Source organism: Podarcis filfolensis (assembly GCF_964270895.1).
Source record: "Podarcis filfolensis genome assembly, chromosome: 6".
Taxonomy (NCBI): domain Eukaryota; kingdom Metazoa; phylum Chordata; class Lepidosauria; order Squamata; family Lacertidae; genus Podarcis; species Podarcis filfolensis.
Window position 1 is genome coordinate 80,763,927 of NC_139609.1, and position 9,817 is coordinate 80,773,743.

The window sequence follows — 9,817 nt, forward strand, 5'->3', positions numbered from 1 at the left end:
TGAAGTTGATGGACTAGATAAATTAACAGTAAGGATTCGAAACCTGCGGGATCAAGATTCTTAGAAGACTGGAGTAAATATATGAACTATTTGAAAAGTAATTGTGATGAACAGATTACGCTAGTAGGACTGCAAGAAGTTTTGTAAGGTGGGTTATTGGAAATATTGCAAGAAAGACTATGAAGAGAATTATTAGTTAAGGACAATTAAATGTAATATAGAAATTAAGAAATGCAGAATAAGTGATAAAGAACGGAAAATCATCAGAGGTGTTGAAGGAAGTCTAAACTATTGTATAAGATGAGAAGTTATGTTGTATGACTGTTGGAACTCATATGTTAAAAAATCAATTAAAATGTATATACGTATATAAAAAAAGGAAATTCTGGTAGCTGTTGATAGCCTTCTCCTCTGTGAAGGACCCAAGCACAAAAGCTTTCTCCCAACCCACAGTTTCCAGAAACTAGTTAACTTGTGCGCACATTCACCTGAACAGACTCGCAAGGCTCCCCGCAATCAGGAACCCAAATTGAATAGAATCATAGAATCTGAAAGCTGGGGCCCTGGGGATCATCTGGCCCAACCCCCTGCAGTGCAGGGGTCTCAGCTAAAGCATCCATGACAGATGGCCATCCAACCTCTGCTTAAACACCTCCAAGGAAGGAGAGTCCACGACCTCCAGACTCTACTCTGGGGGCGTCAAGCCTGGGGGCATCATGACTTGCCTGAGGGGTGTGGCTATGCATGCTGTCCTGGTGAGCATCTTCACTTCAGGATTTGCAGTTGCACCATTGCCAGTAAATGCAATCTCTAGCCAGCCACAGCCCACACCAAATAGCTCTTGTGTGGGAGCTATTACAATTTATGAAGGCAGTGGCAGTTGGGACTAACCACCTTTCCCAGTACTGTTTACACTGACAGAGGCTCACTAAGGATTCATGCAGGTAGAGGCTATGCTTGCTGGTCTCAAGGTGGGAGATCATTCTGCTGTGGGAGATTTTCTGCTGCAGGAGATCATTCTGCTGTAGGAGATTTTCTCACCAAATTTAATCTGCTTTTAGGTCTAAAGCTCTACAGGGACTGGGTGGTGCTGTGAATAACGTGTGAAGTTCAAAAACTGACTCTTATTACCCAAATATAAGATGTAAGTGGATTATTCATTTCAGTGTTGTTAACAGATATACTGGCAGGCATATTTCTTTCTTTTATAAAATAGACTCGAACCACAACTCTGTTACAGCACTGAAGGGATAATGCTTTCAAACCACAGGGTTTTTAGTGCTATCACACCTCTTGAAAGCACTTCACAAACATTAACTAATAAAATACTCATATATCTCTGAGGGAAATCTTCATTGTACAATAAACAAACAATCAGGAAAAGTGAACTTAATCCCGTTTGAAGCTGAGGAAATTTGATTGAAATTTTGGGCGGAGGTTTGGTCGTTTCATTGTCATCTTTTATCTGAGATGCCTCACTCAGCCCTAATCTTCCCCATCTAAACCACATTATTAACAAACAAAATAATTTTTTTGAAGAAGACCAGGTCTTGGCAGGAAATAGCATGTCCTATCTTGTCTTGACAACATTCGCCAGAAAAATAATTGTGGTTGGTTCAGTTAAGGAGAGGGGATGAGGGAGGGGGAAGCTCAAACAGGTTTTTGTAGAAAAACTGTTTGTTTGCTCTATACCGGAATGATAAATTTAATGGCGGTAGAGATCCTTCTGATTGTGCATGAGTTCATATGTATATCCAGGCCCTATCCATGCTACAAAACTCCTGCAGGCCTGCAGGCAAAGGTTTGGCGGGCAAATGCCAACACACGCAACCTCTGCCAATCGTCAGATCGTGGGAGAATCTTTCAATTCTCCCCCGTGTAAAAAACTGTGCAATGAACAAAAACTGCACATGATGAGGAAGGAGCCCACTCAATGCTGTGATGGTTTTATATTTGCAGTGTAGGACAGGGGATAGCCGCATTTCCTAGGCCCAGTCAGGGTTCTTCCTCATAAGGAGACCTGAAAGCTGCACCAGAGTACATCTGTACTCTTCCGCTCCAACATCCATGGAGTGCCTGGACATCAGGGGAATGTGGCAGCGGTGGCAGTTGCGGTTAGTACACCTGGTGGCAGGTCTAGATGGCATGACCCTGCAACCATGCATTCCTTCAGCACATGCAGGGTGTTGTGTATTCAGGGGTCAGTGTTTGCCTGAGCTACAGTCTGGACTATGGATTCTGAGCCCCTGCATTCCGATTTGATACATGACACCCAATCACAGAACATCTCAGGATTTGGGCCTCTGCCATTGGCCCTTTCTTTACAGCATTGGACTTTCCTTTCGCTTCCAGGCATATCCGCAACTGAGCGACCTTTCAGCTTTGGCCCAGCCGCTTCATCAGCTCTGCATCTACTTGTACTTGTCCTCCGCTTTTCCTCAGTAGCATGTTGGATGCCTTCCGGCCTGAGGGGCTCATCTTCCAGCATCATAACTTTTATATGCCTGTTGTCTTTGTCCATGGAGTTTTCTTGGCGGGGTACTGGAGTGGCTTGCCGGTTCCTGCTCCAGGTCGCCACAGCAAGGCAGTGATCCATGAAGGGGATATATAGTTAAAGCTATGGTTTTCCCAAGTGTGATGTATGGAAGTGAGAGCTGGACCATAAAGAAGGCTGATCGCCAAAAATTGATGCTTTTGAATTATGGTGCTGGAGGAGACTTGTGAGAGTCCCATGGACTGCAAGAAGATCAAACATATCCATTCTGAAGGAAATCAGCCCTGAGTGCTCACTGGAAGGACAGATCCTGAAGCTGAGGCTCCAATACTTTGGCCACCTCAATGGAAGACTCCCTGGAAAAGACCCTGATGTTGGGAAAGATGGAGGGCACAGGAACTTGTTGAACAAACAACTTGAATTGGAGAAACCAGAGGCCTTTCTCTTGGGTATTGTCGGCCAAGGGGTGTTAAAGACGGATATAACTTTCTTTATGTATGCTACAACAGCAGCTAGAATACTCATTGCGAAGTACTGGAAGACGCAAGAACTACCCACACTGGAAGAATGGCAGATGAAGGTGATAGACTACATGGGCTTGGCAGAAATGACGAGCAGAATCCGAAACCAGGGAAGAGAGGCAGCGCAAGAAGAATGGAAAAAATTTAAGGACTATTTAAAGAAATATTACAAAGTTAATGAAAGTTAGAATGATGTTGGACTGGAAAGTAAATGGTTACTATTAGCAATGGTTAAGACAAGGAGAATAAGGAAGAATAGTCTAAATTTAAATTAAAATAAGGGAAGATTTGCTGAACAATCGATAAGAATTTGGAATACAGAAAGGGGAGGCATGAGGAAGTCGGGGAAGAAAGGTATATGAAATTAGGATATGAAATGATACATGTTTTTTGTTCTGTTTTTGTCTTTGTATGTTTATGTTTGTTGTGTTGTGTTTATATGGAAAAAATAAAAATATTATAAAAAAAAAAACAACTTGAATTGGAATGCAAGAAGGGGAGGTGTGGGGAAGTCTGGGAAATATGGTAATGAAAATATGAAAGTATAAATTTTAAATTTTTCCTTTTAATTTTTTTTTGCATTTTTTGTTATTTTTGATGTTTTTGTATTGAATTTGAAAAATCCTAATAAATATTTCATTTTAAAAAAAAGGAAAGATGGAGGGCACAAGGAGAAGGGGACGACAGAGGACGAGATGGTTGGACAGTGTTCTTGAAGCTACCAGCATGAGTTTGACCAAACTGCGGGAGGCAGTGGAAGACAGAAGTGCCTGGCATGCTCTGGTCCATGGGGTCACGAAGAGTTGGACATGACTAAACAACTAAACAACAACAACAACAACATTGGCCCTTAAACTCTGAGTCATGATTCACCCACCTACACTTCAGAGGGGTTTATGGGAACCCCCACTATGGAAAGCTAGAAGGAGGGAGGGAGGTGGTGTGGAGCTTATAGCCTCCAAGTGTCCTGATTTTCCAGGTGCAGTCCTAGAATTATGAAAGCTATCCTGGCTTCAATCCCAGAATGCCCCCATTTCCCCTGCTAGTGCTGCCGCTGCCCAGCTCAGGGAGGAGGATGAGCCGGCGCTTGTCCCGACCAATGGTGGCGGTTGCAAAGGAGCATCCTGTTGCCTCTCCAGGGCCACTGCTGTCGGCTTTCTCCCTTGAGCAGCTTGTAGCAGCTGCTGGAGAGCAGGCAAGGAGGAAGAGAGGTTGCTGGTGCTGAGGCCCAGCCCTGCGTGACATGCCATTTCTGAGGGGCAGGCAGAGGGCAGGACCACCCTGGTCACGAAGAAAGGGAAAGAGGAGAGGATCGCAAGGAGTACATATTTGTGCGTCTGCATCTCATCTTGCCCCTTTCTAAAATGTATTTATTGCTGCGTGTTTTTCTTTTTTGTCAATCTACCAAAGAATAAAATAAAATAGAATCAGGATTAAGGGGTTTTCTTAGCATGGTGGAAGGGATGTTGTGCTGTGTCCTGTTGGTGAAGTGGTGGCGGCACGTTTTCTGATAGGAAATGCTCTGCAGTGGGTGGGGGACAATGGAAAGAAAATAGGGTCAGCTGGACACAAGCGAGAAATGTCCCTGTTTTCACCTGAGGAATGTTGGAGGGTATGGCAAGCTTTCTGGAAAAATGCACATCTAGCAATGAGGAACAACCCACGCTGCAAAACGTGGTTCCAGAGCCCACTTGTGAATATTACAGTGACCAGGTGGAATGCCCTCTGAGTAAGACCATTCTGGGAGAGAAGGAGCCTCATTATGACACTACATTCCAGCCAAGCTGAGGGTCTTCTTGCAGTTGCCCCTGTCCTCCAGATCCATCCTGGTAGGGTATGAGGTCTCACCTGCAGTCTGAAGGGCTGTAGCCGTTTCCCCTGCCACATAAGGGTTCTCCTGCCTCACCCGGCCACTTGCATTACCTTAAAATGCTTTTCTAGATGCATTTTGCATTCCTGTGGCTCTGTGAAACATGGCGTTCTCCCAAATGCTCTGGGAAGATTGTGTGGGTCAGACTGACCTGGTCTATAATCATTAACTATTTCTGTCAACAGATAAGAAGTTGAATACTTAGAAAAGAGATGAGCGTACTGGGGAAAAGATTGGCCATTTACTCTCTGTTTGCCCTGTGCCTTGCACTATGAGCCCAGATGTGCCGGGCAGAGTCTCTGAAATCAAGTCTCATAGCAACTATCAGGGTGAAGAGCACCTCTTCGTTTGAATCGCCACCATTCAAGTGCACTTCTTAGAGCTTTGTAGGTAAATGCAAAAATAAATAAATACACGACTAGCCTACCCTCTTTGTAAAATATACAGCTAACAAGGTTGGGGACCTGGGAAGCTGCCTTGTAGCAAATCAGACCACTGGTCTATCTAGATCAGCACAGACTCATAGTGGCTCTCTGGGGCTTCAGATAAGGGTCTCTCCCACCTCTTCCTGAACCTGGGATCTTCTTCATGCAAAGCATAAGCTGTGCCACCGAGCTACAGTCCTTCCGCTTGATTAAAGGTAAAGGCACCCCTGACCATTAGGTCCAGTCGTGATCGACTCTGGGGTTGCGGTGTTCATCTCACCGCGGGAGCCAGCGTACAGCTTTCGGGTCACGTGGCCAGCATGACTAAGCCACTTCTGGTGAACCAGAGCAGTGCACGGAAACACTGTTTACCTTCCCGCCGGAGCGGTACCTATCTATCTGCTTGCACTTTGAGGTGCTTTCGAACTGCTAGGTTGGCAGGAGCAGGGACCGAGCAACAGGAGCTCCCCCCGTTGCGGGGATTCGAACCGCCGACCTTCTGATTGGCAAGTCCTAGGCTCTGTAGTTTAACCCACAGCACCACCCACACCCCTATATTATTTAGTTATTTGATTTATTGATTTATTCATTGGGAGGAGCTGCTTTCTTTTCGGGTGAAATCAGCCCCCATCTTCCAGGACCAAAAAGACAAATAAATTTAAAAATGTCTTTTGTGGTTTTGCAGATATGAGATGGTTAGTACACTCCACGGAAGCTGAGCAATGGCCACGATTGCAAAACACAAGGAGCATTTTTAAAAAATGTGGTGCAGGCTCGTCACTGCGCAATACGGGGTCAACGGGAGTGGCTTTCGGATTTCACGGCAAGTGTGTGTGTCTGCCTGGAAGTGGGAGACATTTCCAACAATCCTTAAAGTGTTAGGTGGTCTCCGTGTGAAGGAACAAAGAAGTGGAACCTTTCTGGAATTTTTCGAAGTGACACTTTTTTGGAAAGCTATGCACATTTTGCCTGATGTACTTCCTCTGGACTCCTTCCTAGATTTTGTGTATGTTTGACTAAGCAGTTGGCGTTTTTTACCAGGAGTAGATGATGTAGGCACTTACTTGACCTCTCAATGGCTGAACCACTGCTGCTTACTGGAAGGGATAATGGGAGGGGCAAGGCGGCAGGAGGGGTGGAGCCAATACGACGCCCTTGTTGTTGCATTTGCACGGCAACAACTTCCCTGCTCCCTCAAACCTCCTCCTCTTTCTCAACCACCGCCCTGTCCATTACTTTTTCTTTTTACTGCACTAACTATTGAAGCCATGCTTCATTCAATAGTGACATAAAAACATCAAAAGGGTCTTCTGGGATCAGACTGAAGATCCTTTCTTCCATTCACAGAAGCCAGCCAGGTAGAGCTGAAGGACATTTTGCTTATCTAACACAAGAATAGCCATTGATAGGGCTCTCATTCATATATGTGGTGCCTGGTATTTTAGAGGGAAGCCAGCAAACTATTAAACGGCACTGGCTGTTGATTTGCTGTTGCGTCAAATCCAAGGTTGACTGAAGGGCTTTTTCACACTTGCCTTATTCCAGGTCTGCACTTTAAATCTCTGTGTCTGAGTCCCCTTTCCCCCACCAGAGCTTCCCCCACAAAACCCTGCTCTTTGGTGCTCAATCAGAGCAAACATCATTCCGTGGGAAACCCAAATTAACATTTGCTCTGACTGAGCTCTAAAAAACGGGTTTTCGCAGAGAAAGCTCAGAGGTAACCCCTCTTCCCAAACTGCTCAGACACAGAACTTTAATGTGCAGCCGTGTGCTTGGGAAGAGTGGGGCTAAAGCTGAGTGTGGATAAGCCCTTATAAGGCTCTGTATAAATCAGGGTCTTGCTTCTTGAAGGAGAACCTTCTTTCATATCGTGGTCTCTCTGTGGGCAATTCTTTCTTGGTGGTGCCACAGCCAACAGAGATATGCTATCCAGAAACCCATTGTGAGGGTGATCTGGCTACTGTTTTATTATATACGTGTACTTTCACCTTTTATGTAACTTGTTCCATACCTGCCAAGTGTCCCGGAAAAAATGGGAAAGCCTGTGAGATTACGGCGGCCATTTTGAGTGCTGTCATCTTGTGCTGCACTCTGGTCCCGTCCCCCCCAAAGCACTTTTCCAGGGCTGTGATCTTGTGCAGCATCCAAAAAACATGTTTTTGGCCACCATGCAGGACTGCCCCCTGAGCAAAATGCATTTTTCACTGCAAGATTGCCGCACAGGTCATGTGACTCGCCTGGAGCTTCCTGGAAGACACACATCCTGGGTTTTGACCTGAAAAAAATGGACGGTTTGTTGTTCTCGGATTGCTGTTGTAATGAGGAGTGGGCAATAAATATTTTAAACCAACAAAGAAAGGAAGCTCCAAATTTTGCCTGGCTCTGTTGATGACCTAGCAGACTCTACCAGGTTCTCCACCAGGTCCTGGCTCACTCATGGCCCATAGGCAAGGTGCCCATGTATGCATCAGCCAAACCAGGAAATGCGTCACCAAAATGGAGGATACAGATTTGCATAAAATTAGCATACAGTAATGTATATGTAGAGGCACAGATTTAGAAATAATTGTAATAAACAGAAATATAATACATATTTCACCATAATGGGGATGAATGTGGCCATGTAACCTGTGCGTCTGGTCAGTGCTTGTTTCCTGCTGCTCCACACATGGATTAATTAAAATCCTAATTAAACTTAGGGCTGCACAAGTCCCCCGATTTAGTTTGGGGCCCGAATTGAGTCCAGGTTGTTCCAGTTCTTGAACTGTGTCTACCCTATTATTTACTATTGTACTTGGCAATACAGCTATGGAACTAATGGGTGGGAGGACTGGTCTGTATCCTGTTCACTAGAAAGCCAAATCCCTAACAGCTTTTATGGTCAGTTGCATTGGGCAGCAGAAGCAATAGCAGGAAAGTTGTTGCCATTATAAGAGAACAAGGGAGGTATTCATGGTGAATTCTGGCACCTCTTTTTCTAGAAAAATAGCACTGGACATCTCTATTTCCATCAGAGAAATGTTGGAGGGTATGGAATAGGATGTCCCTATTTTCATCAGAGAAATGTTGGAGTGTATGGGCATTGCTGCTGCATTCTTGGTCAGGGCTGGGGTGAGATGTCAGGGCTGGACAAGCATCACCGCAACGCACACTGTTGTTGCCTAAGAAGCTACCTTATAGCATGGCAGACCATCTAGGTCCGTATAGTTGACACTGACTGGTATTCAGTCAGCGAGTCTTTTCCAGCCCTACCTGAAGATGTTGGGGATGGAATCTGGGACCTTCTGCTTGCAAAGTCTTTGCTCCACCACTGAACTACAGTCCTTCCTTACAAGCCTAGCCAAGAACAAAGATGGAAAGTGGGTGATGATGCAACCACAGCTTCTTCTGCTTCATTATTCATCCCATGACTTTGTCTGCTCTCTTCATCTCACCTGCCGTAGCAGGAAATATCCCTCTCCTCCTCCCATACTTCCCTCTAAGAACTCTTGGCCACAAGATTCCAGGCAACTCCTGATTTCATGTGGAGCCAAACAGGGCAATTGCCGCCGCCACCATTATTATTGGAAAGAAGTCTGGCATGTGTCTTTGCCCAAATTTCTTAGCTTGCTTCCAAAGAAATCTGTGTTAAAGTGCCTAACCTCTTGAGCAACCGGTTGTTCAAGTTTTGCAGCAAAATTAACAAATGCTAATGTTAACCGTTTGAAATTCAAGCAATAAACATGCCACCTGCAAATGCTCTGTTTTTATTTTGTCATGTTAAAAGAGCGAAACTCAGAAACTATATTTAATGCCTTGCGACCTGCTGATTCTAGAATACGGCGAGTCTCGGCTCATTTAAAGGCAAATGTTTGAGGTGTGTGCAAACACTCAGTGGTTTGGCAGCGGTTCTTGAAGGCTCTAAAGCAGGGTTCTGAAACTTTCTGGGCATATTTGTGGCCATCACCACAAAAGGGCTGCTGCGGGGGTCTTTACCAGTTACAAAATGGCCGCCGTAGTCCAGGGAATTCATGCCCAGCCACAGATAGTGCAGATGGCTTTCTCCTTTCTGTTCAGACAGGCTTTTGTTCTGTTGAGATTATATGTTTTAATGGTCTTGCTATTGTTTAGACCAGTGTTTCCCAAACTTGGGTTTCCAGCTGTTTTTGGACTAGAGTTCCTACCATCCCTGACTGTTGTTCCTGCTAGCTAGGGATGACAGGAGTTGTAGTCCAAAAACTGCGGGAGACCCAAGTTTGGGAAAGACTGCTTTAAACATTTATCTGCTCTTCTGCTGTGGTCTAAGCCCACTTGTTTATTGGTTTTGTTTTGGAATGTGATCGTTTGGTGTTTTGAATTATTCTGATTATTTTGATTATTAAGTCTATGTAATTGCTAGTCACCTTGGGCCTGATTCATGGAAAGGCCAGATATAAATATTTACTGCTGGCAGGGCCCACCATCATGCTGCCCTGCCCTGCCCTGCACCACCCGTGCCAGCCTGTTTAATTATCCTGCCATGCCCCAG

General features: G+C 45.0%; 1 long non-coding RNA gene across 2 annotated transcripts; it reads left to right on the forward strand.

The window, feature by feature from the left end:
* The first annotated feature begins 689 nt into the window (after nucleotides 1-689).
* LOC310764908 lies at nucleotides 690-7,522 on the forward strand. Of its 2 annotated transcripts, XR_014549345.1 has the most exons (4): nucleotides 690-971; nucleotides 1,062-1,144; nucleotides 5,071-5,275; nucleotides 5,996-7,522. It is a non-coding gene; the product is annotated as an uncharacterized lncRNA (long non-coding RNA). The 2 variants fall into 2 exon arrangements; XR_014549344.1 differs by having other exon boundaries at nucleotides 690-1,144.
* The last annotated feature ends 2,295 nt before the right edge of the window (nucleotides 7,523-9,817 follow it).